This window comes from Sorex araneus, chromosome 3 (genome assembly GCF_027595985.1).
Source record: "Sorex araneus isolate mSorAra2 chromosome 3, mSorAra2.pri, whole genome shotgun sequence".
Lineage (NCBI taxonomy): Eukaryota > Metazoa > Chordata > Mammalia > Eulipotyphla > Soricidae > Sorex > Sorex araneus.
The window spans coordinates 233,863,867-233,890,465 of NC_073304.1; the positions used below are offsets into that span (position 1 = coordinate 233,863,867).

General features: G+C 51.3%; 1 non-coding gene across 1 annotated transcript; it reads right to left on the minus strand.

The window, feature by feature from the left end:
- Positions 1-11,845: 11,845 nt before the first annotated feature.
- Positions 11,846-11,952, minus strand: LOC129403783 (U6 spliceosomal RNA). The gene has a single exon (XR_008629444.1). It is a non-coding gene; the product is annotated as a U6 spliceosomal RNA (small nuclear RNA).
- Between the last annotated feature and the right edge of the window lie 14,647 nt (positions 11,953-26,599).

Sequence of the window (26,599 nt, forward strand, 5' to 3'; positions counted from 1 at the left end):
CACCCGGTGGGAATCACACCCACGGTCATTTCCTGGAGGGTTAACTCTGTGTGTGTGAAGGGTGCAGCTATTCTGCGGGTGCCCTCTGCGAGGCAGACCCCACCTACTCTCTGAGCAGGAAGAATTTTCCCTGTGTCCTGAGTGCTTCCTGTCCCGTGTCCCCAGCGCCCCTGGTGCTCAGACTTGAAAGTTGGGAACATCATCACCCCACTGAGATTTTGGAGACTTGGGGGTCTCCTGCTGCCTGAGTGCTCGGAGCATCCTTTCCCCAGCTTGTCCAGGAATTAATGGAAAGTTCTTTTGTTTCCGGGCATGCCATGGAGAAGTGTGGGAGGCCACGCCCAGTGCAGTTTTTGGGGCAGGAGGGACGTGTCTCTGCAAGGGGGACGAGGGTGGCGAGGAGGCCTCACAGGTCAGAGGTGAGACTCAGTTGGCGCTGCCTTAGGGTTCAGAGTTGCTCCAAGACCCAGGCAGGCCTGGGCCAATTTATTTTTAATTTTTTTAATTTATAAGGTGGTTGAAAATATTTGGTTACGTTTAGCATAGCGGGTAGGGCATTTGCCTTATATGCGGCCGACCCAGATTCGAATCCTTCGTCCCTCTCGGATAGCCCGGCAAGCTACCGAGAATTTCCCGCCTACATGGCAGAGCCTGGCAAGCTACCCATGGCATATTCGATATGCCTAAACAGTAAGAAGTCTCACAATGGAGACGTTACTGGTACCGTCTCAAGCTAATTGATGAACAACGGGACAATAGTGCTATAGTACTGCAGTGCTGCATTTAATATTTAAACAAATTCTCTTTAACATTTCACCAACCCACCATCCAATTTAGGATATTTCCATCCAAAGCCCCAACTCCTGTTCCAAAGCATAACAAAATAATATATTTTGTATTGTCTATTATAGAAAAACCACTGAAAATCCTACAAAAAATATCCATAGATGAGACAGTGTGAAGATTGTTCTATTTTGGCAGGAGCCATTAAGACAGTCTTTAGAATATCACTAACATGTTGTTAAAGGTTGAGTGATGTGAGCTTTCATCTATATATCTGAAACTATGTATATATGCATATATACGTATGTACATACTTCCCTCTATGATTTGTTGCCTACTATTTGAACCCAATCAAATGTGGTCTGGTACTTATGGAGATGGGTAGGGAGTGTCTTATGATGTGTCATGTGGCCGCTAATGCGGTTGCGTGGTCCAGGAATATGTTCACTCGTACGTGAAGCCTGGCCCAAAATGTGGGAAATGTCCTTGAGTGTGGCGGTGTGAGGTTCGGGAAGTTTTCGGCTGCTAGAGATGCTCGCTCTCCTTGGAGCGGGGAGGGCTCTCACCTACCCTACTCTGGGGCTCCCCGAGTGAAACAGCCTGATGTGGAGTTCAATGGCATGGCTATGGTGGCGTCATGTTACTCTCTTCCAGGAGAAAAAGCGTGTGATCTGGATGGTAGGCTGGGGCCACCTGGTTTTTGTATTGTTTTGTTTTTTGGGGGGCTCCACATCCGGTAGTGCTCAGGACTTAGTCCTGGCTCTGTGCTCAGGGATCACTCCTAGAGGGCTCGGGGATCATATCGGGTAGTGGGGATTGAACCCTGGTTGGCCTTGTGCGAGGCAAACGCCCTCCCCACTGGCTATCACTTCAGCCCCACTGTTTGGAATATTTGAAGATCTGAGCATCTTCACAAATGGAAAGGGACTGGAGAGATAGGCAGGTGGGATAGTCCACTTGTCCAGCACTTGACCAAACAGATCCCAACACTTTATAGGAGCCCCCCAAGGTCCACCAGGAGGGACACCTGAGCGCAGTCAGGAGTAAGCCCTGAGCACCGAAGGGCGTGTTCCCCCAACAAACAACAGCACGCAGTGTGGGGGAAAGCTGGTTTCCAGAAGGGTTTTGGGAGCCTAAGTCCCGCTCCTGCCAACACCATGCCAGGAAGTGGGATTTCTCACAGGTCAAAGTTCATCCGTGATCCAAGCCTCCGTCTCAGACCCCTTCTCAGGCTCAATCCTTCCACAGCTCCCCCTGGGCAGAGTGAAGCCCCCAGAGCTCAGCGACCCCCTGGGCGGGCATCTCCTCAGCCTTGTCTGGTTGATGATTCTCACAGCAGCTTCTGGTTTCCCAGATGTTCCAGCTGCGTGTCACCTGGGGCGTGTGGGTGTCCTGAAATGCCCCTGTGTGTAGAAGCCTGAGGGAACTCGTTGCTTGGCCCCTGCTCCCTTGAGAAGCTGCCTTGGGTCCATGTGCTCAGCCTGGGCCTCTCCCTCTGGAATTCACAGCCGTGGTGTGCTGGGGAGAGCTCTCTGGTTAATCCCAGAAGCATCAGAGACTTTGGCTAAGGTTTATATATATATATATATATATTTATTAACTTTTGCTATTTGGGTCTCATCTGGTGATGCTCAGGGGTTACTCCTGGCTCTGCACTCAGGAATCACTACTGGTGGTGCTTGGGGGACCATAGGGGATGCTGGGAATCAAAGCTGGGTCTGCCGCATGCAAGGCAAATGCCTAACCTATCGCTCCAGCCCCGACTAAAGGGTTTTTAACGTTGAGTTCACGAGTCTCTGGAAAGCCCTGGAGAGTGCTGAGGGCTGCGGCCTGAACGTCCCCTCTGGTCCCAGCGAGCATTTGTCTGCGTCTCTGGATAGCGTTGGTGGCACCACGCGGGACACCTAGGCCGACTGCTGGGTGGGCGCTCCCTGAAGACCCCTCTGGGTTCGTCTCCCCCAGAGGACAGCCCCCAGCACGCCCAGCAGCAGGGGCACCTTCGCGAGGATGAGGAGCAGGAAGGGGGCGCAGCCAGGCAGGCACCTGGAGGGACACGGACAGGAAGTGAGTCTCCTGGGGGAGCATCTTCCAACTCTGCACAGCTTTGCTTTTCTGCGGGGGGGCGCTTACCGGGAGGGGCTGCCAGCAGGGCTGTGGGGGTCCCCCTTGACGCACAGCAGCAGCGGCTCAAAAACACTCCAAGGGCACATGGAGCTTCTGGGACGAGGGCCCCCCTTCCCTTCCTCACCCTCTGATTTGTGCCGGTGAGCATCTCCCAGGCCCCAGGGGAGGGGGCAGGGGGCTCTGAGTCCCACAGTCCCACAGCAGGGCTGGGCTCCTCGGGGCCCCTGGGTTTCCCACAGATATTGGATGTGACCAGGACACTGGGGGTGCGGAGACCTGACCTGGACCTGGGGGTTGTCGAGTCCCAGCTTCCTGACCGGGAGCCTAAAGGGGACCAAGAGGATGCTGCAGCCTGCACCCCACTTTGGGCTCGACCATTGCTGCTCCCCCTCCCGCCTCTCAGCAAAGGGTCAGACCGAGAGCGAGTCTGGGTGTGGTGGGAAAGGTCTAGAACGGCCTGAGTGGATACGTGCTTGTGGGACAGACATGCTCCCAGCACTCATACAATGTGTATGATAAACATGCATGTACATGTGTGTGCATCCATCATGCACACACATACAGACATATGTCTTTTTATGACAGATGTCCTGAGGGGCTGTACTCAGGACAGGGACACCCGCATGGGGCTAGGAGGTCCTTGCTGAATACAGGCCACGAGACCCCCACACCAGTACGTGCCCGTGTCGGCTTCTGTGAGGTTCTCCAGGAAGGGAGATGGCTCTGAGGGCGGGCACGACCCCAGCATTTCTTCCCGGTACCCTGGGTGGTGCCCTGAGCACTGCTGGCCCCCAGACCACCAGGTGTAGCCCCCAATAAACCAACAGCGGCAGATGGGGAGTTTAGCAGGAAGGGGCTCAGACCAGAGCCGCAGAAAGTATATAGGGGCCCTGGACAGGGTCCAGCTGTGGCTGAACTTCTGACCTGGGCTTTGTGGTACTGCAATGGGCCGGGACCACTGTGCCCGGCCTTGGGAGCAGAGGAGACTGTTCCTGTGAGGCATTTAGTGTGAGGGGGTCTTGCCACATGCTGCTGCTTCCCCAGCACCCCAGAAACCTGCCTTTGCCCAGGCAGGGCCAGTGAGCTCTGTCCCAGGTTAGAAGGTGACATTGCAGCTTCCAACCCGCATGCGCATGGCACTGTCCGGGGACAGGGGAGGAAGTGCCACCCCAGGTCACTCCCAGAGAAGGCCACCTGCAGGATGTCTTACCCAGTGCTCGAGGCCGGCTGGGACCCATTCTGGCCATGGGCACTGTGAGGGGTGCTCCCTGCGGCCCGTGTAATGGACAGCACAGAGGTCCTTTCGGTGGCCCATGGCGAGGTCTGGGTCCTTGTGTCGTATGTACGCGGGGTTGACTCTGGCGCTGGTGCTGGGAAAGGAAAGATAAACAGGCTGAGTCTGTCCCGGCCCCTTGCCCTGTACAGCTCACCCGGGAAGGGCACAGGATGGCGGCCACCGGACTCCGTTGGCCCACTGAGCACTTCCAGAGGGGACCCGACAATCGTGACTCTAGCCTGCCCAACCCGTTTCCACCCCCAGTCTCCTGCCCAAGAGCTCTGTCTACACCGCAGGCTCGCAGCCACTTCTCAGGCACCATCTGAGCCCAGCGCCCTCACCCGCGTCCTGCCGCCTCCACCCAGCGTCCTCCGGCCCTGAAGCCCAGCATGGGGTAGCAGGGCTGACCCTTGGGGCTCCCCTGACCCGTCAGTTCCCCCCTCTCCTTTGCTCAAGTCTCGGATCTGACCCCTGACCCTGCCCCTCCTCCCTGAAACTCCTCACCTGGGGACACGTACACCACCACCTGGACCAGGGGATCCTTGACTCCAGGCCGTGAGACCCCACACCAGTACGTGCCCTTGTCGGCTTCCGTGAGGTTCTCCAAGGTCACGGTGAAGGTGAGGTTTGCTGGGTCGTCCCTGATGGTCACTCGGCCCTTTCTTGCTTCTCGCTGTGTCTCTGACGTCTCCACAACCTTACTCAGTTCTAACACACATGGAGCTTCACACCAGTATTTTCTGTAGTTTTCGTCTTCCTGCTCGTATGTGCACCGCACGCTCAGGGACCCCCCGACGGTGCCATGCACGGAGCCGGGGCCCCTCAGGGACAAACAGCCTGGAAAGCACAGCCGGCTCAGGGCACCGGGCACCACGGGCCCCCGAGGGTCCCCAGATCACAACAACTGCCCCCATCAGCCACACCCCTGTGACTCTCTGGGCTCCGCTGCAGATTCTGACCCCGGCAGTCTCCTGCTCCGGACCCCAATCTCCTCTCCTGCTGCCCTCCCTGCCCGCACCAACCAGGGCAGGACCCAAAACTGCCTCCAAACACCCATCTGCCTCCCAACTGGGACACTGCCAGGATGTCCCATACCGGGTCCCCCAGGAGACTGAACCCCACAGAGAGGGCGTCAGAGAAGTGTCAAGGGTATTATTGCGGTGCGAAGTTTGGGTCATGAAATCACCTCACCCAGCGCAGAGACCCCATTCCCAGGAAGCGTCTTATTTTCCAACATGACTTGCATGGCTGCCAGTCAGTGGAGCATGGGGAGGGAGGCGTTGTCAGGGCCCGTGCGTGCCCGTCCGTTCAGGACTCGGGGGCTGGGACTGGCAGAGGCAGGGGTGAGGCCTTCCTCAGGCCTGGGGACAGCAGGAGCAGCTCCCTCCACTCTCTGGTGTGATACAGGGGGAGTGTGTCCGAGTGGTGTGTGTGTGTACCTGGTTGTGTTTGAGTGGTGGATGTGTGTGTCTGGTGTGTGTCTATGTGTGTAAGTTTCTTGTGTGTGAGTTTGGTACGTGAGTGTATGTAAGTGGCATGTGTGTCTGGTGGCATGTATGTATGAGCGGTGTGTGTGTGAGTGGTATGTGTGTGTGTTATGTATGTTGTGTGTGTGTGAGTGGTATGTGTGTGGGTATGTGTGTGTGTGTGAGAGAGTGTTTGTGTGGCTCAGGTCACCATCTCCAAGGTCCAACTCTGCGCTTCCTTTCCGCCAGTCCAACTCGCCTCTTCACACTGGGCCCTTGTGTCCGGGTGGTGACATGAGAGGCGTTCTGGAAGCTTCTCTGCCACACCATCCCCGCGGCTGTGCGTACCCCCGAGCACTCACCTGGGTGGTGGATGAGGAGCAGTGCCCAGGGCAGCCACGGGGCCCGCACCCACGGGCTCATTGGGTAGGAGGGAGGGGGCCGCAGCGGCAGGCTGTGTGGGGTCCAGCGGAGGTGGGGGACAGCTCCCACGTCCCCACTTCTCTGGCCGGTCTCAAGCCTCCTCCACTCCTTCCAGCTGTCTCACTGGTGGGCAGGAAGCCTCTAGAGAAGGTGGTGGCTCCCCTGGGTGCACAGGGCTGGGAGCCCCTCCCTGTGTCACCTCGTCACTTCCTTGCTTTCAGTGTGGGAGATGGGCCATCCCAGACACCCTGACTTCTACATTTAGTCATATTGGTCCCAGGGCTGCTGCGTCCCTTGGACTTTGGGACACCCTCACCGTCCCCAGAGAGGAAGAGAAGTGAGGTCAGACATAGTCCAATGAGAGGGGGCCGGGAAGCGGGTCTGTGTGGGACAGGGGCTCCCCACTCCAGGGGGGCCTGACTGCTGGATGTCCAGTTCCACATGACCCAGAACCTTTTCTCGGAGACCCCCAGGGCTGGGTAGGACACCCGAGCTCTGAATTGCTTGTTTTCTACTGAAGAGTGGCCTGCTGGGGACAAGGAGGCAATTCTAGAGTCCCTGTGCTGTCCCCCGGCCCTGTCACGTGCCCGCCCCACAATCCTGCTCCTGCTCCAGGTTCAAACGGAGACAGGGGCGTCCCATCAGAGCCCCCGCACCTTCCGGCCTCTCCTCCCTGTGTGCACACTCCTTTTCGTTCGTTTGTTTTAGGTTTGGAGGCTGTTCCTGACAGTGCTCGGGGCTGACTCTGGCTCTGTGCTCAGGAGTCACTCCTGGAGGGCTGAAGGGTTGCAGGGATCAAACCCAGGTTGGCTGCGTGCAAGCAAGCGCCCTGCCTGCTGTATTAGTGCTCTGGCCCCTGCACGCTCTGGGGGGCCTGTCTGTGGTGTGTCCCCTCCTCCCCAAGGGCCTCATCCGGAACCAGCCCCCTTGGCGTCTCCCTCTGCGTTTCTCCACGGTGCTTCTTGCCTTGCCCACTCGCACTCCCTCCTCACACGCAGCTGTCTTGGTGGGTGCTCAGTGCTCGCCCCTCACCCTCACCCCAGGGCCCAGCTGACCTGCACCATCTGCTTTTGTTTCATTTCCTTTATTTGATTTATCTTTGTAGCCAGCCCTGGCAGTGCTCAGGCCTGACTCCTGGCTCTGTGCTCAGGGATGACTCCTGTCGGGGCTGGGAAACCCTGTGCGGGTCAGGGGATCCACCCGGGATTGATCGCGTGTCCAGCGAGTGAGTGAGGCTGTAGAAGGGGCCCCTCTGCATGGAGGATATTTGAGGTTTGGGACAACAAGCTCAGCTGAGAGATCTCCACCCCGCACCCCCCCCCCGGCAGGGTCTGTCCCTACTTCTGTGTCATCTGCACGGTCTCTTCTGTCTCACTGGCCCCGTGAGAAAAGAATCTTCCTCTTTTCCAAACCCGTGCTGAACCCAGAGGGCTGGGCTGACGGCTGGGGGACGGGTAAGAACACCTACAAATGGGGCTGGAGTGACAGTACAGTGGGGAAAGCTCTGGCCTTGCACGTGACCGACCCAGGTTCTTTCCCCGGCAACCGACAGGGTCTCCCGATCCTCCCAGGAGTGAGTGTACAACACCACAGGTTTTGCCTCTCCCCCACAGCACAGCACTGCAGCGAGAGCCCAGAGCTGGCAGCTCAGATGCCCCGTGGGAATCACACCCACGCTCATTTCCTGGAGGGTTCCCTCTGTGTTGTGAGGGGGCACTGCGGGGGGTGAGAGGCAGTGATGGAGACACCCCCAGCAGGGGCAGCCCGTGGGGCATAAATCCGCAGGGAAACTGTCTCAGGCCGCCGGTCCATGTGTTCATCCTGGCCCTCTCCATCTGGAATTCTAAGTCGGGGTGCGCTGGGGAGAGCGCTCTAGCACTCCCAGGGAGCACCAGAGACATTATCTAAGCGTTTTTTTTTTTTTTTTTTTGCTTCTTGGGTCACATATGGTCATGCATAGGGGTTACTCCTGGCTCTGCACTCAGGAATCACTGGTGCTTGGGGGATCATATGGGATGCTGGGAATCGAACCCGGGTCAGCTGCGTGCAAGGCAAATACCCTCCCTATCACTCCAGCCCCAGCTAAGGGGTTTTAAAGTTGTGTTACCGAGTCTCTGGAAAGCCCTGAGAGCGCTGAGGGCTGCAGTCTGGACCCCCACGCTTTGGGGTCCCATAACTGATTTTCTTGTCTGCATGAGGGGTAGACCCTATGAGAGAGAGGAAAGATTTGTATCTGGATTTATGCAAATGAACATAGTGCCATGGAGCGTCTCGAAAACCTACTGAAGGTACAAAGAAGAGAGAAGCAAACATTTCACTTTACTCACAGTGTGATGTAATACACGTTTGCTGTGGGTCCTAGTCAACAGAAGCTAAAATCTGTAGCGATAAAGCATAAAATCTTGCATCATGTTTGTCCCTTGACTTCCCATTATCTAAGAGAACTGTTACAGGAGTCCAGTGTACAGTTTAACATGTCTAATTCATTTAATCCCATGTTGAAAAACCCTTGATTTCCTGCAACTTTTGAAGAATTCAATGATCAAAGAGCACTGTAACAGGATTCCGGACATTCTGTCCAGTATCTTTTCCATAGAGCTTACCAAGAAGATGCTAGAATGATTTCGCAGATGTAATTGAAAGAGTTTCTTATAAGAATACAATTTAATCAGTTTCTTTCCTTAAGCACAACCTCAAACCTTCTACACATTCCTTAACATTCATTGTGTCCTGTAACTTTCTTCATCCCAATTCAAAACCAACTTTGCTGTAACAGGATTCCTTCCCTTTTTCTTACTGATGGTATCTCCATCCATTAAGATCTTCTGACTTGGGGCTGGAGTGATAGCACAGTGGGTAGGGCATTTGCCTTGCACTCGGCCAACCCAGGTTCGAATTCCAGCATCCCATATGGTCCCCTGAGCACTGCCCGGAGTAATTCCTGAGTGCAGAGCTGTAGGATAACATGGGGTTTGTCCTTTTACCCTTGCCTTAGGGAACATAGTTTACCTTAAAGCAATGTCCTTTCTGTATGGACACAGGAAGACAATATTGTGCTTGTAACTTGGGGGTTGATTGACTCCAATAATATTTACTCCTGGGCATCTGCTTTCAAGTTCCTAACACCCCAAAAGCAGGATCCCAACGAGGGACAGGACGGATCCAGGGCAAGCGGTGAGTTATGTGCTACCCTGGCATCGAAATGGGCCAGGCCAAAGTGCCACAATACTCAACTATAAGTTGAGAGCATGATCATGGACGATGCTGTCATGATCCAAAAGTAACAACGAGATTAGGATCCTGTTGGGGTTAGGAAGATTAACCTGGCCTGAGGACTGTGGTCTGGAGATGCCCTCAGGAAAAACCAAACTTTATATCTCTTACTGTGCCCATACAGAACGACATTGCTAGAAATATTAGAAGTAGATTTACTATAACTATTTAAGAAGATTACTAGCTCACACCCTGATACACCCTTGTTTGGACCCCCACCCTTGAGTGGATCTCCTTAGATGAGATTTCCTTAGATGAGATTTTGTTAATCTCCTGAAGAAATGGTCTTACCCTTCTTTGTTGATTTGTTGATGTTAAACTCACCTTTGTGTCACCAACCTATGTAATTTGCTATATAAACTAAGACTGTGGGCGAAAGGTTGGTGGTTCATGCCCACCCAGGGACGCCAGTTGTGTAAAAACACAAAAGAGAAGAGGGCCCAGCGGGGCTCTATCTCCCCCGTTGCCCGCGTTCGGTAGTCTCCAGCCGCTTCCCCCACCCCAGGGAGGTTGATGGCGATGATGAGGCAGGCGAAGGAAGGAAGAAGGCCAAACTGGTTGCTCGATCAGTTTATTTCGTTCTCTCTCTCTGCTTCTCTTCCGGTTCTCGATCTCTCTCTGGATCTTCCCCTCTTCTTTTGTGTTTTTACACACAGAGCCAGGAGTAACCCCTGTGCATCGCCAGGTGTCACCCAAAAAGCAAAAAAAAAAAAAAAAAGAGTTTCTGACTTAAGAGTTACATCTGTATTAGTACAACATGATCTTCTAAGTTTAGACACAAGTTACCAATCATCTCACTTAACATGACAAAACTGTACTCTGTGAGCTCTTTCAAAAACATTAGATCAGTTCTATAGATATTCATAAAGCCTGAAACATGCTTCTAATTAAAGTTTTTACAATGTATACTCACTGGGCAAATGTCTACTTCACATTAGAAATGAACCAGGAGACATCTTTAGAATTCTGATCTCTAGGAAATCACAGACCTGAGAAGATTAAAGCACTCCTCCATTACCATGAAACAGTAAGGAGTTCACACTTGTCTGAAGGTCAGGAATAGGTTAATACCCGGTGACAAAGCTTTGCATGAAATAAAGTCATCAAAATAATAGCATGCATTTTTATACCCTGGACACACTAGCAATATAGTCAGGAAAAGTTGACGAATTATTTTCCACATATCCCATGACATTCTCCATTCTCAGAAACTATTAAATCCAAACGGGTTGTTCTGAGCCGTTTGGGTTTTTTGACTGTTACGAAGACACAATGCTATGTCTTCAGGCTATCAGGCTGATATCTGAGATTAACCCATTTTATAACTCTTTGCTTAGAGTTCTAGAAATTTTAAGTACCAAAAGTCTCAGTTTTACCAAATAAAACACTGGTAGGATAAGTTTTTTTTTCTTGAAAGTTTGCACTTTCTTTCTTTTTTTTTTTTATCGAATCACCATGTGGAAAATTACAATGCTTTCAGGCTTAAGTCTCAGTTATACAATACTGAAACAACCATCCCTTCACTAGTGCCCATATTCCACCACCAAAAAAAACACACTAAAATCCCAGTATACTTCCCATCCCTCCCACTCTCACCCTCCCACCGTTCGCTTGGGTAACTGATAAATTTCACTTTACTTTCTCTTTACTTTGGTTACATTTCAACAAAAAAGTCACTATTATTGTTAGGAGTTCCCCATTAGAGTCAGACCTGCGGTGAAGAGATATGAGGTCATGCGGCCACAATAGCAACTGCGCGGTTTTGGATTCCTGTATTTTAGCAACTAAGTCCAGGGAAATTTCTTCCAGAAATTGGATCATTGCAAGCTTGTATCTCTCATTAGTGGTCCTCATAATATGGTGATCACCATGCCCTTCCCCCTGGCAAGGAAAAGAAGATGAGAGAGAGAGAGAGTGAGTGAGTGAGTGAGTGAGTGAGAGAGAGAGAGAGAGAGAGAGAGAGAGAGAGAGAAACCTTTTCCCCTCCTGGGAAGGCATGTGGCCGTGGCTTAGTTCTCAGTCTGCAAATATTTTTTTTTTAATTAATAGTTTATTTTTAATTAGTGAGTCAACGTGAGGGTACAGTTACAGATTTATACAGTTTTGTGCTCATGTTTCTCCCTTACAAAGTTTGATAACCCATCCCTTCACCAGTGCCCATTCTCTACCACCAGTAAACCCAACATCCCTCCCCCCCTCCCTAGTCCCGTCTCCCCCCACCCCACACTGCCACTATGGCAGGGTATTCCCTTTTGTTCTCTCTCTCTGATTAGGTGTTGTGGTTTGCAATAAAGGTGTTGAGTGGCCATTGTGTTCAGTCTCTAGTCTATATTTGGCCCGCATCATCTTTCCCCCACATGACCAACAACCACATTTTACTTGCTGTTCCCTTCTCTGAGTTACCCAGAATGAGAGAACAGCCTCCAAGCCGTGGTGACAACCTCCTGGTACTTATTTCTACTATTCTTGGGTGTTCGTCTTATAGTCTATTATTCTATATAAAAATATGGAACGCTTCACGAATTTGCGTGTCATCCTTGCGCAGGGGCCATGCTAATCTTCTCTGTATCGTTCCAATTTTAGTATATGTGCTGCCGAAGCGAGCACTCAGTCTGCAAATATTCTGCAAGGAGCAGAATCAAAATTAGTTTAGCTGGCCTCTGAAATCATGCTTGTGCAGCTGTGGTGGGGCTGCACACGTGCAGCCCCCGGGATCACATCTTGGCGGGGAGTGGGCTGGTAGGATAAGTTTAGCAACCAATTTTATAAGTTTAGAAACTCATGTTTTAAACTAAACCATTACTCTTTGAACCTGTTTTCATGTATCATAAGTATTTCAATTCAAGAGATTTTCTAGGTCAATTATTCTAATCCAATGCAGATACAAACATGTGTACATATATGTATATATATATTTCAACTTTTTATTGAGTCAGCATGTGAAAAGTTACAAAGCTTTCAGGCTTAAAGTCTCAGTCATACAATGATGAAACACCCATCCCTTCACCAGTGCACATGTTCCACCACCAAGAACCCCAGTATACCTCCAGTCCCATCCCCACCCCCCGCCTGTGTGGCTGATGATTTTCATTTTACTTTCTCTTTACTTTGATTACATTCAATATTTCAATAGAAAACTCACTATTCGTATTTGTAATTCCCCGCTCCCCCAATCAGACCTGCTGAAAAGGCAGCATTTGATAATTTGTTTTCCATTGCTGAGAATAAAGACCATATGATTTTGGATTTCTGATATTTTAGCAATTAAGTCCAGAGAAATTTCTGCCAGAAGTCGCATCATTGCAAGCTGGTACCTCTGTTTCCTGGGCCTTATAAGATGGCGTTCATCACGTCTCCACCAGAGAAAGAAAAGGCTGAGAGAGAAAAACCTTTCCCCTCACTGGGTGACATGGGCCAAAGCTTAGTTCACGGTCTAGAGGTATTTCTGCAAGAAGCTGCTGGTGCTGAAAGTAGTTAGTTGGCCTCCGGGATCATGGGTGTTCAGCAACGGAGGGGCGGCACGTGTGCAGCTGCTCGGGTCACATCTGGGCAGAGAGCCACAAACATGTATATTGACATAACTGCATAAGACCTTCGAGCCATAAATTGTTATGAAACACGAGAAAATATTTTTGTTTTTGACTTAATTTCAATAGTTCTTATACCTTAATCATTTAAGTCATGAGCTTTCTACACCAGATATTTTTAAAATTCCACAAGAATACAAACATGCTTTCAGACACAGAGAGAGGCCCTTAGTTTTTACCAAACTTTGATATAAGCATAAACAAACACTTGAATGGCCAATGTTTATAAAAACATGAAAAAACTTTATTTTAGTGGCTTCTATGTCTCTGTTATTTGTAAAGCAACCCAAATTCTTATGAAGGTTATCTCTGCACTGTCTCACAAAGCGCTTATCTCTCTGCTGCTTTTGGTTCTAGCTCCTGGCCCCTTTCTAAATACAGGCTCTGGAGCTTAGAGAACATCAGGGATCAAAACCTTTTAACTTTATCCAGTAAGATCTGGATTGAGAATTTTTACTTCTCTGTAGGCTCAACATTCTGATGAGAAAGCTTTGTTTAAACCTGGTCTAAGAAGTTCCAAAAACATTGAACCTTTAAGGGCTGGAGTAATAGCACAGCGGGTAGGGTGTTTGCCTTGCACGCGGCCGACCGGGGTTCGATCCCCAGCATTCCATATGGTCCCCTGAACACCGCCAGGAGTAATTCCTGAGTGAAGAGCCAGGAGTCACCCCTGTGCATCGCCAGGTGTGACTCAAAAAGCCAAAAAAAAAAAAAGAATTTAAACCTTTCGAATTGCTGGGTTGTGTACTCTGACCTCTCATGATGAGCCTGCTTTCCCAGATCTTAGAATTTCTACTTCTGATTTCATCAAACCTGGCTCTAACAAACAAATAGGCAGACAATAAGCTGACTACAAACAGTTAATCATATGATCTTGCATTTTGCTGCCTCCTCTGCTTTGATAATCCCATTTCTTTTACTCCCTGCAGAAAGACCGAACTGCAAGATGGTCTGGGAATGCACACTGCCCTTCACTGGCCATCTTTCCCTGTGCTCTAGCTTATATTCAGGCCACGTGGTGTTACAGAGGTGAACAAGATGCTCCTCATTTCAACTACCTATTTGGAAGCTCCTCCGACGTTTTAATAAGCAGCCTAAAGGAGAATCTTTTATTAACAATATAGAATTTCCCATATTTCCTGAGTGTGGGCAATGACTTAAGGAAAAGCATGGTTCGTTGGCAAAACTTTGCCCTTCTTAGCTTGCTACATCTTTCCTGCCTTTTGCTGTCTTGTTGCTTTTCTCAGACTTATTACCAGCCTTTTACTCTTTTTTTTACATTCTACTGAATCACTGTGATATAATTACAAGCTTTCATGTTTGGGTTATGATCACACAATGATTAAACACCCATCCCTCCTCCAGTGCACATTTCCCACCACCAATATCCCCGGTATACTCCCCCTTTTCCCACCCTCCCCCTGCCTCTATGGCAGACAATATTCCCCATACTCTCTCTCTACTTTGGGGGATTATACGCTCTTCTTTTTTCTTTGCCTAGAGCTGAACATGTTGGCTACGTCCATTAGAATTTCGATTGACCCCTCGCTGATGGAGGCTGGGTGGGAAAAGGATTTCTGTCTGGGAGCTGATCTGCCTTAGTTTCCCTGAACCTTCTCTCTAGTGGGTTTTCTCCTGTCCTCCCCTCAGTGAACTCGGGACAGATGAAGGAGGGGAGCCTCTTTGCAGAGATCACTCAGGTGCTTGCCTGGCCGGTGGAAGACTTAGCCCTAATGGTTCAGCATTGTGACTTGCGACCGGCATCTATGCCAGTGCCACGCTTGACTGTATGTCCTCCATGGAATCACAGGCAGCCCACTCAAGCTCCGTGACTTATAGGGACTTTAAGAGTGCCATGTCGTGGAGCCAAAAAATCACACCTGATAGGAGGACCTATGGGGTGCTCATGCACACACACATTCACACAGGGGTTATCACATTCCTCCCTCAGTCCCCCTAGAGATTTTTTTCCCTTTGGGTCACATCCAGCGATGCACAGGGGTTACTCCTGGCCCTGCACTCAGGCATTACTCCTGGCAGTGCTCAGGGGACCATATAGGATGCTGGGAATGGAACCTGGGTTGGTCGCGTGCAAGGCAAACTCCCTACCTGCTGTGCTATCGCTCCAGCTCCCCCGCTAGAGATTTTTAAAGGAGCATACCTCCATGCCAGATTTCCCACAGGTTACCTCCTTCCTCATGGATTTCTTCACTGCATGGTCAAAATTCGTTAAGAGGACAGATTTTGGGGTCAACTGGCCTGACCCATAATGATCAGGAGAAAGGGACAGATTAAACAAACAGAAAATAACAACAGAGACCTCCATCGGGGAAAAAGAATCACATGGAGTCAGTCAACACACACATGCACACAGACACACAGACACACAGACACACACACACACCGGCCGGTCAGACCCACTACCCTCGCATACGAACTCTAGACCACTCATACCCATATCAGGATTCTTACCAGAGTTCAGTCCAAATGGCGTCCACTGGGGATAGTGTCTCAACACCTGATGTCTGGGATGTCTCACACGACTTCCAGATGAGAACTCTCGACCAGACTCAGACGGGGACCTCCTGGTCCCCCCACACGAGGTGGTCAATCCTCCTTACAGCAGTGGAACATCCAGTGTCTCCAGCCCCTTCATCCTCCACCCAGAAGAGAATTTTCGACCAGACTCAGACGGGGACCTCCTGATCCCCCAGACATGTGGCCTATCCTCCTTATGGTGGTCCTGTAACAGTTTAAACCTCGTTATTGGGGTCATATGTTCTGAAGGAGGGGTCTTATCTCGCTGGAACATCCAAATGTTAGAGTCTGGAGTTGACCACCCCTCAAGGACAGAGAACAGAGCCAAAAATGAAAATCTCATAGCGAGGTTTATTGTTCCAGCTAGTGGGGATGCAAGTATCCACCTAGCACAGTGGGTTTCAACAAAGACCCCGAGCACTAGGTTCAGCAAGTTCCTATACATTCATTTTGGCAAGTGAGCATTACTCAGCAATTTCCTATTACCTACAGAGTACACATATATTTTTTTGTTGTTTTTTTTTGCCCGTAACATCCAGCCCACCTCCCTGACAGCTACATTGCAGAGACCTAATCTTATTCCAGGGATGTACTCTTTGACAAAAGCATTTTTTTTTTTTGCTTTTCTTGTTCCTGGAAGAGGCCTAAGTCACTCAGAACCTGTCATGGCAGATCTCTGGGCTAAGCGGGTCCTAATAATCAAAAGAAGTTACAGAAAGAACATTGAGGCAGCAAGGCATGTGTTGTTTCCTTGTCTCTGCCAGTCAGTGGATTTAGGCCTCAGGAAAGAGATACAAAACCTAAACCTAGGCTGCTGCTCAAGCATGTTCCCGGAGGCAGCTGAACGACTTTGGACACGAGCAGTTGGCGTATATGCCTCCAGACTGTGAGCTGAGCCAAGGCCCCATACGGCGCCCGCGGGGCAAGATTTCACTCTCTCAACTCTTCCTTCTTGGGCAAACATGGTGATTGCCGGTTTTTAGAACACAAAATGGAGGTACCGCGGGAAGGGTTTCTCTCTCCAGGCTTCTCCATCCTATGAGCACCACAAAAGGGAATTAAAAGCTTGCAGTGATGCAATTTCTGGCAGAATTTTCCCTGGACTTCATACAAAAATCCAAAACTGCGCGGCCGCAACCTAATATCTCTTAATTGTCAGAAATGTGAAATGGTTCCTTTTTAGCAGGCCCGACTTTGGGGGTAAACTCCAAACAATAATACTGAGTTTTTTATTGAAATACTGAATGTAATCAAAGTTGCAGCCATTTCTCTAGTCTGTGAACTAAGCCAAAGCCCCACGCCGGCCGAGGTGAGGAAATATCCTCCTTCTCGGTTCTTTTCCCTTTTCAGGGAGAAACGCAGCGTGGCGTCCACCATACTATGAGGTCTATTAAGCAGGCACGAACTTAGTGGTGTGGGAAAGGGGAAGGAAAAAAACAACAACTATGCACTCGGAACAGCGGGATGTTTGGGCAGTCTCGGGTCGATACCATTGCACGCTCTGCCGAGAGTCAACCTGGGTGGGCCATACTTCTGTGTGGCCACTTTGCTGCTGATCAACCAGAATCCGGAGGCCAAGTAGACAACTTTGGTTCCAGAAACTGCTTGCAGCCATATCCCTAGACTGTGAAATAAGTCATAGCCCAACGCCGTCTGAGGATGGAAAATATCCTTTTTTTATCGTCGGGTGACGTGGCATCAACCATATTATGAGGACTACTTATTAAGCAGGCACGAAATTGGTGGCTCAGGAAGGAGTTAATAGATAAAAAAAAAGTTATGTACTTGAAACAGCGGGACTTCATATCTCCCCAATCTCAGCAATGGGGAACTAATTATCAAATGCTTCCTTGGCAGTAGGGCTGTCTTCCCTGGGGGGAAACTTCAACAATAGTGAGTTTTGTGTTGAAATATGGAATGTATTCAAGGTAAAGAGAAATGAAGTGAAAATTATCAATTACGCAGGCGGGGATGGGGGTAGAGGGCGGGCATTGGGAGGTTTACTGGGATTTTTGGTGGTGGAATATGGGCACTGGTGAAGGGATGGGTGTTTGAGTATTGTATAACTGAGACATAAGCCTGAGAACTTTGTAACTTTCCACATGGTGATTCAATAATATATATTTGTGTATATATATATATATATATATATATAAAACCTAAACCTTCCTGGGGGTACAATATCTGGGTTTGCATCCCTAAGGTGACCTGGGAAGCATCTGGAATCTACATCCCAAAGACTAGGCTGGGCTAGGACATGGTATCTGCATGACAAAGGAAAGCTGACTTGAGAAACTGAAATTCATGAAACTATTTACTGAAGGCAGCTTAAAGAAAAAGTTCCTGCCCCTGTGCAGTGCAGTCTACTTGGGCTCATTCTGAAGGTAGGTCCAATCCCAACACTCCTCCTCCTCTTCTCCAATTTCTCTTCCTCTTACTCCTCCTCCTCCACTTACCCCTCCTTCATCTTCCCCTCTGCCCAACCCCTGGGGGGAATGGGGAAAACAAGTCCTGATCTCCCTGTATTGGGTTAAGTTCCAGAACCTCTGGGTCACACCCTGCTCTGCAGAGTCGCGCCACCAGGGGGCGTGAGATGCTGGAACGCGAGTGTCTTTCTCTCCTGGTTGGCCTGCCCTGGGGGGTCCCAGAGACAGACATGGGGGTCTCAGGGGTCTCTGTATAGTTCTGGTTGCTGGAGGCTGAGGGTGAAAAGCAGCGCTTGAGGCCCAGTCTGTGACTGTCCCCAGCTCAACCGTGTCTCCCCTGGGGCTTGACCACAGAGGTAGTTAGAAGGGACCCAGGAAAAGGGCTGGTGGGCGTTTGGGACCACCACACCCCTTGAATGAGTCCCAAGGGGTGAGCAGACTGGGGAACAAAATCCCCCCATCCTGCTCTCATCTGGGCCCTGGTGGCGTGAGCTCAATCATTTGTCAAAGAGCCAAGGAATCCCACCTTGCCATGATGATTGCAGTGACCCTCCCTGGCTCCAACCAGGAATATGAAGGTCATCCCCGGCCAGGCCCAGGTCCCATCCCGCACTTTTTACCACGTGACTTTCTTGGTGTGTGCTCAGTGCTCGCCCCCTGAAAGGCTATCCTTCCATCTTCCTTTTGTTTCATCTCATTAATTTTTTTTAGTTTCATAGTCACACCTGGCAGTGCTCAGGGCTGACTCCTGGATCTGTGCTCAGGGATCACTCCTGTCAGGGCTGTGGGAACCCTATGGGGTGCAGGGGATCCACCCGGGGTTGACGGCGTGTCCGGCAAGTGAGTGAGGCTGCAGAATAGTCTGTGTGGAGCAACTGCGAGGTGTGGGGCAACAAGCCCAGCTGAGGAACCCCCCAACCCCGGCAGGGCGCTTCCCCACTTCTGTGTCATCTGCACAGTATCTTCTCTCTCACTGACCCCAGAGAAAAGAATCTTCCTCTTTTCGAAACCCGTGCTGAACCCAGAGGGCTGGGCTGACGGCTGGGGGACGGGTAAGAACACCCACAAAGTGGCCAGATCCATAGTACGATGAGGAAGGCACTGGCCTTGCACACAACCCACCCAGGTTTGATCCCTGGCACCCCTTGTGGTCCCTTGAGTCCTGCCAGGAGTGAGCGCAGAGCACCACAGACTTGATCTCCCCCCAAAGCATAGCACTACAGCCACACCCAGAGCTGGCAGCCCAGACGCCCTGTGGGAATCACACCAACGCTCATTTCCTGGAGGGTTCCCTCTGTGTGTGTGAGGGGTGCAGCTATTCTGCGGGTGCCCTCTGTGAGGCAGACCCCACCTACTCTCTGAGCAGGAAGAATTCTCCCTGCTTCCTGAGTGCTTCCTGGCCCGTGTTCCCAGCGCCCATGGTGCTCAGCCTTGAAAGTGGGAACGTCATCACCCTGCTGAGATTTTGGAGACTTGGGGGTCTCCTGCTGCCAGAGTGCCCGGAGCACCCTTTCCCAGCTTGTCCAGGAATTAATGGAAAGTTCTTTTGTTTCCCTTCGTGCCATGGAGAAGTGTGGGAGGCCACGCCCAGTGCAGTTTTTGGGGCAGGAGGGACGTGTCTCTGCAAGGGGGATGAGGGTGGAGAGGAGGCCTCACAGGTCAGGGGTAAGACTCAGTTGGCGCTGCCTTAGGGTTCAGAGTTGCCCCGAGACTCAGGCAGGCCGGGGCCACTTTATTTTTAATTTTTTTAATATTATAATGTGGTTCAAAATATTTGGTTTCATTTAGCACAGTGGGTAGGGTGTTTGCTTTGCACGCGGCCAACCCAGGTTTGATTCCTCCGTCTCTCTCAGAGAGCCTCGCAAGCTACCGAGAGTATCCCGCTCGCAAAGCATAACCTGGCAAGCTACCTGTGGCATATTCAATATGCCAAAAATAGTAACAAGTCTCACAATGGAGACATTACTGGTACCCTCTCAAGCTAATTGATGGACAATGGGACGACAGTGCCTCAGTACTGCAGTGCTACATTTAATATTTAAATACCATTCTCATCACCATTTCACCTTCCCACCACCAAGTATGGGATATTTTCATCCAAAAGCCCCCATCCCTGTTCCAAAGCACAACCAAAATAATATATGTTGTATTGTCTGTTATGGAAAATCGCTGAAAATCCTACAAAAAAGTATCCATAGACAAGACGGTGTGAAGATTGTTCCATTTTGGCGGGAGCCATTAAGACAGTCTTTAGAATATCCTAACATGTTGTTAAAGGTTGAGTGATGTGAGCTTTCATATATATATATATATATATCTGAAACTATGTATATATGCATATATATGTATGTACATACTTCCCTCTGTGATTTATTGCCTACTATTTGAACCCCATCAAATGTGGTCTAGTACTTATGGAGAATGGATCAGGAGTGTCTTATGATGTGTCATGTGGCCGAGAATGTGGTTGCGTGTTCCAAGACTATGTTCAGTCGCATGTGAGGCTTGGCACAAATTGTGTGAAATGACATTGAGTGTGGCGGTGGTGGGTTCTGGGAGTTTTTGACTGCCAGGGATGGGTCCCTTGGAGCAGGGACGGCTGTCATCCACCCTGCTCTGGGGCACTCCACGAGAAACAGCTTGACGAGGAGTCCAATAGCATGGCTATTTTGAGCGTCATATTGCTCTCTTCCAGGAGAAAAAGCCATGTGATCTGGATGGTAGGCCGGGTCCACTTGGTTTTTGTATTGTTTTGTTTTTTGGGGGAGTGCTATACCCGGCAGTGCTCAGGACTTAGTCGTGGCTCTGTGCACAGGGATCACTCCTAGAGGGCTTGGGGATCATATGGAGATTGAACCTGGGTTGGCTGTGTGCAAGGCAAGAGCCCTCCCCACTGGCTATCACTTCAGCCCCACTGCTTGGAATATTTGGAGTTCTGGGTATCTTCACAAATGGACAGGGGTTGGAGGGATAGGCCAGTGGGATAATCCACTTGTGCAGCACTTGCCCAAATTCCCAACAGTTTATAGAACCCCTGAGCCCCTCCAGAAGGGACCCTTGAGCACAACAGGACTAAGCCCCGAACACCACTGGGCGTGTGGCCCCAAACAACAACAGCAGGCAGGTGTGGGGGAAAGCTGGTTTCCAGAAAGGGTTTTGGGAGCCTAAGCTGTGTGTCACCCAGGGAGTGCGGGGATTCTGACCCCACCCTTGAGTCCAGAGGCCTTCGGGAGTTTGTTGTCTGCCCATGCTCCTATGGAAGCTGCTTTGGGGGCCTTGTGCTCAGCCCGGGCCTCTCTCTCTGGAATTCACAGTTGGCGTGTGCTGGGAGAGCTCTCTGGTTCATCCCCGAAGCACCAGAGACTTTGGCTAAGGCTTTATTTATTTATTTATTTATTTATTTATTTATTTATTTATTTATTTATTTATGCTATTTGGGTCACATCTGGTGAAGCTCAGGGGTTACTCCTGGCTCTGCACTCAGGAATCACTACTGGTGGTGCTTGGGGGACCATATAGGATGCCGGGAATCAAAGCTGGGTCAGCCGCATGCAAGGCAAATGCCTAACCTATCGCTCCAGCCCCGACTAAAGGGTTTTTAACGTTGAGTTCACGAGTCTCTGGAAAGCCCTGGAGAGTGCTGAGGGCTGCGGACCGGACGTCCCCTCTGGTCCCAGGGAGCGTTTGTCTGCGTCTCTGGATAGGGTCCGTGGCACCACGTGGGACACCTAGGCGAGGCTTCCAGGGGTGGCTCCCTGAAGGTCCCTTGGGCGCCATCTCACCCAGAGGACAGCCCCCAGCACGCCCAGCAGCATGGGCACCTTCGGGAGGATGAGGAGCAGGAAGGGGGTGTAGCCGAGTGGGGACCTGGAAGGACAAGGACAGGAGGTGAGTCTCCTGGGGAGCATCTTCCAACTCTGCACAGCTTTGCTTTTCTGCGGGGGGAGAGTACCAGGAGGGGCTGCCAGCAGGGCTGTGAGGGTCCCCCTTGACGCACAGCAGCAGCGGCTCAAAAACACTCCAAGGGCACATGGAGGTTCTGGGATGAGGGCCCCCCTTCCCTTCCCCACCCTCTGATTTGTGCCGGTGAGTACTGCTGGGTCCCAGGGGAGGGGACAGGGGGCTCTGAGTCCCACAGTCCCATTGCAGGGCTGGGCTCCTTGGGGTCCCCTGAGTTCCCATAGATATAGGATGTGACCAGGACGCTGGAGGTGTGGAGACCTCACCTGGCCCTGGGGGCGCTCGAGTCCAGGCTTCCCTTCCGGGGGCCTGAGGGAAGCCCAGAAGGAGGCTGCGGCCTGCACCCCACTTTGGGCTGCCCCACTTGGCGCCCACTCCCGCTCCTCAGCAAAGGGTCAGACCGAGAGTGAGTCCAGGTGCTGCGGGAAAGGCCTAGAACGGCCTGTGTGAATACATGCTTATGGGACAAAAATGCTCCCACCAGGCAAATATATGTGTATGATAAACATGCATGTGCATGTGTGTGCACCCATCAGGCACACACATATGGACATATGTCTTTTCATGACAAATGTCCTGAGGGGCTTTACTGAGGACACGGACAGCACCACAGGGCTAAGAGATCCTTGCTGAATACAGGCCATGAGACCCCACACCGGTACGTGCCCATGTTATCTTTCGTGAGGTTCTCTAGGAGTTGATATGACTCTGAGAGTGGGCACGACCCCCAGAATTTAATCCCGGTACCCTGGGTGGTGCCCTGAGCACTGCTGGTCCCCAGACCACCAGGTGTAGCCCCCACTCAAACCCACAGCAGCAGATGGGGAGTTTAGGAGGAAGGGGCTTAGACCAGAGCTGCAGAGACCGTGGGTGGCCCCTGGCCAGGGTCCGGCTGTGGCTGAGCTTCTGACCTTGGCTTTGTGCCTCTGTAGGGGGCAGGGGCCACTGTGCCCAGCGGTGGGGGCAGAGGAGACTGTTCCTGTGAGGACATTTAGTGTGCGGGGGTCTCGCCACATGCTGCTGCTTCCCAGCACCCCAGAAACCTGCCTTTGCCCAGGCAGGCCAGTGAGCTGTGTCCCAGGTTAGAAGGTGACATTGCAGCTTCCAACCTGCATGTGCATGGCACTGCCCGGGGACAGGGGAGGGGGTGCCACCCCAGGTAACTCCTAGAGAAGTCCACCTCCAAGATGTCTTACCCAGACCTCGTTGCTGGAGTGGACCACACAGTCGTCCTTTCGGTTGTCCATGGCGAGGTCTGGGTCCTTGGGTCATACTTATGCAGGGTTGGTTTTGGCGCTGGAACCGGGAAAGGAAAAGATAAACAGGCTGAGTCTGTCCCGATCCCCTGCCCTGTACAGCTCACCTGGGAAAGGCACAGGATGGCGGCCCCGGGACTCTGCTGGGCCACAGAGCACTTCCAGAGGGGTCCTCGACAATCCTGACTCCAGCCTGCCCAACAACCGTTTCCACCCCCGGTCCCCTGACCAAGAGCTCTGTCTACACAGCAGGCTCACACCCACTTCCCAGGCACCATCTGAGCCCAGCGCCCTCACCCGTGTCCTGCTGCCTCGACCCAGCGTCTCCTGGCCCTGAAGCCCAGCATGGGGGTCACAGGGCTGACCTCTGGGGGGCTCCCCTCTTCACCCATGAGACCCTCTCAGTATCCTCCCACCTTTGCTCAAGTCTCGGATCTGAGCCCTGCCCCTGCCCCTCCTCCCTGAATCTCCTCACCTGGGGACACGGACACCAGGACCTCGGCCAGGGGATCCTTGCTGTGTATAGCCCGTGATACCCCATACCAGTACAGGCCCGAGTCAGCTTCCGTGAGGTTCTCCAAGGTCACGGTGAAGGTGAGGCTTGCTGGGTCATCCCTGATGGTCACGCGGCCGCTTCTTACTTCTAGCTGTGTTGGTGACGTCTCCACAACCTTAGTCTGCCATGTCACACATGGAGATTTGCACCAGAATTTGCTGTTGTTTTTGTCTTCCTGCTTGTATGTGTACCACACCCTCAGGGATCCCCCGACGGGGCCATACAGGATGCTGGTGGCCCTCCGGGACACACAGCCTGGAAAGCACAGTCGGCTCAGGGCACTGGGCATCATGGGGTCCACTTGTGGGCCCCCATCTCACATCGACTGCCCCCATCAGCCACACCCCTTGTGACTCTCTGGGCTCCGCTGCAGATTCTGACCCCGGCAATCCCCTCCTCCAGACCCCAATTTCTTCTCCCACTGCCCTTCCCGCCTGTGCCAACCAGGACCCGAAACTCCCCCCAAACACCATCCGCCCCCCAGCTCGGACACTGGCAGGACGTCCCACACCGTGTTCCCCCAGGAGACTGAACCGCACACAGAGGGTGTCAGAGAGTTCTCAAGGGTATTATTGCGGGGGCAGAGTTTGGGGTTAATGAAATCACCCTCACCTGGGTGTGCTCTACCCCCACCCGGCGCCCCCTCCAGTCCAGCACAGGGACCCCAATTCCCAGGAAGCATCTTCCTTTCCATGGAGACCTGCACGGCCACCAGTCAGTGGAGGCAGGAGGGAGGCGTTGTCAGGGCCCTGGGTGCCCGTCCGTCCAGGACTCGGGTGCTGGGACTGGCAGAGGCAGGGGCGAGGCCTTCCTCAGGCCTGGGGACAGCGGGAGCAGCTCCCTCCACTCTCTGGTGTGATACAGGGGGAGTGTGTCCGAGTGGTGGGTGTGTGTGCCTGGTTGTGTGTGTGTGGTGGATGTGTGTGTCTGGTGTGTGTGTCTATGTGTGTAAGTTTCTTGTGTGTGAGTTTGGTACGTGAATGTATGTAAGTGGTATGTGTGTCTGGTGGCATGTATGTATGAGTGGGGTGTGTGTGTGTATGTGTGTGTTGTGGGTGTGTGTGTGGCTTCAGGTCACCATTTCTAAGGTCCAACTCTGCGCTCTCTTCCCTGCCAGTCCAAGTCGCCTCTTCACACTGGGCCCTTGTGTCCGGGTGGTGACATGAGAACAGTTCTGGAAGTTTCTCTACCACCTCGTCCCCCAAGACTGCGCGTCCCCCTGAGCACTCACCTGGGAGGTGGATGAGGAGCAGCGCCCAGGGCAGCCACGGGACCCGCACCCATGGGATCATTGGGCAGGAGGGATGTGGCCGCAGCGGCAGGCTGTGTGGGGTCCTGCGGAGGTGGGGGACAGCTCCGGCGTCCCCACTTCTCTGTCCGGTCTCAAATCTCCACCACTTCTTCCGGCTGACTCAGCTGGTGGGCAGGAAGCTTCTAGAGAAAGTGGTGGCTCCTCTTGGTGCCCACAACTGGGAGCCCTCCCTACCATGTCACCATGTCACTTCCTTGTAGTCAGTGTGGGAGGTGGACCATCCCAGACACCCTGACTTCTACTTTTAGTCATACGGGTCCCAGGGCAGCAGCATCCCTTGGGCTTGGGGACATCCACACCGTCCCCAGAGAGGCAGAGCAGTGCAGTCAGACAGAGTCCAAGGTAAACGGTCTGGGAAGAGGGTCTGTGGGGGACAGGGGCTCCCCGTTCCAGGATGGTTGGACTGCTGGGGGTCCAGTTCCACATGACCCGGAACCTTTTCTTGGAGACACCCAGGGTAGGGCAGGACACCCGAGCTCTATGACAGAGAGGAAAGACTTTTATCTGGACTTATGCAAATGAACATAGTGCCAAGAAGTGTCTCAAAAAATACTGAAGGTCCAAAGAAGAGAGAAGCAAATATTTCACTTTACTCACAGTGTGATGTAATACACAGTGTGATGTAATTTCATTTTACTCACAGTGTGATGTAATACACGTTTGCTGTGGGTCCTAGTCAACAGAAGCTAAAATCTGTAGCAATAAAGCATACAATTTAGAATCATGTTTAAATATTGACTTCCTATTATCTAGAGCACTGTACCAGGAGTCTAGTGTACAGTTTAACATGTCTAATTCCTTTAATCCCATGTTGAAAAAGCCTTGATTTCCTGCAACTTTTGAAGAATTCAATGATTTAAGAGCACTGTAACAGGAGTCTGGACAATCTGTCCAGTATCTTTTCCAGAGACCTTACCAAGAAGGTACTAGAATGATTCTGCAGATGTAATTGAAAGAGTTTCTTCTAAGAATACAATTTATTTAATCAGTTTCTTTCCTTAAAGCACAACCTTCTACATATTTCTTAACATTCATTGTGTCCTGTAACTTTCTTCATCCCTATTCAAAACCAACTTTACTTTAACAGGATTCCTTCCCTTTTTCCCACTGAGGGTATCTCCATCCATTATCTTTCTGACTTAATAGTTACATCTGTATTAGTACATCATGATCTCCTACGTTTAGACACAAGTTACCAATCATCTCACTTAACATGACAAAACTGTACTCTGTAGAGTTCTTTCAAAAACATTAGATCAGTTCTATAGATATTCAAAAAGCCTGAAAAATGCTCCCAATTAAAGATTTTACAGGGTATATTCATTGGCAAAAGTTCACTTCACATCAGAAGTTAACCAGGAGACATCTTTAGAATTCTGATCTCTAGGAAATCACCAACATGAGGAAGATTAAAACACTCCTACATTACCATGAAAGAGTAAGGAGTTCACACTTGTCTGAAGTTCAGGAATAGGTTAATACCCGGTGACAAAGCTTTGCATGAAATAAAGTCATCAAAATAATAGCGTGCATTTTCGTACACTGGACACACTAGCAATATAGTCAGGAAAAGTTGACTAATATTTTCCCCACATTTTCCATGAGATTCTCCATTCTCA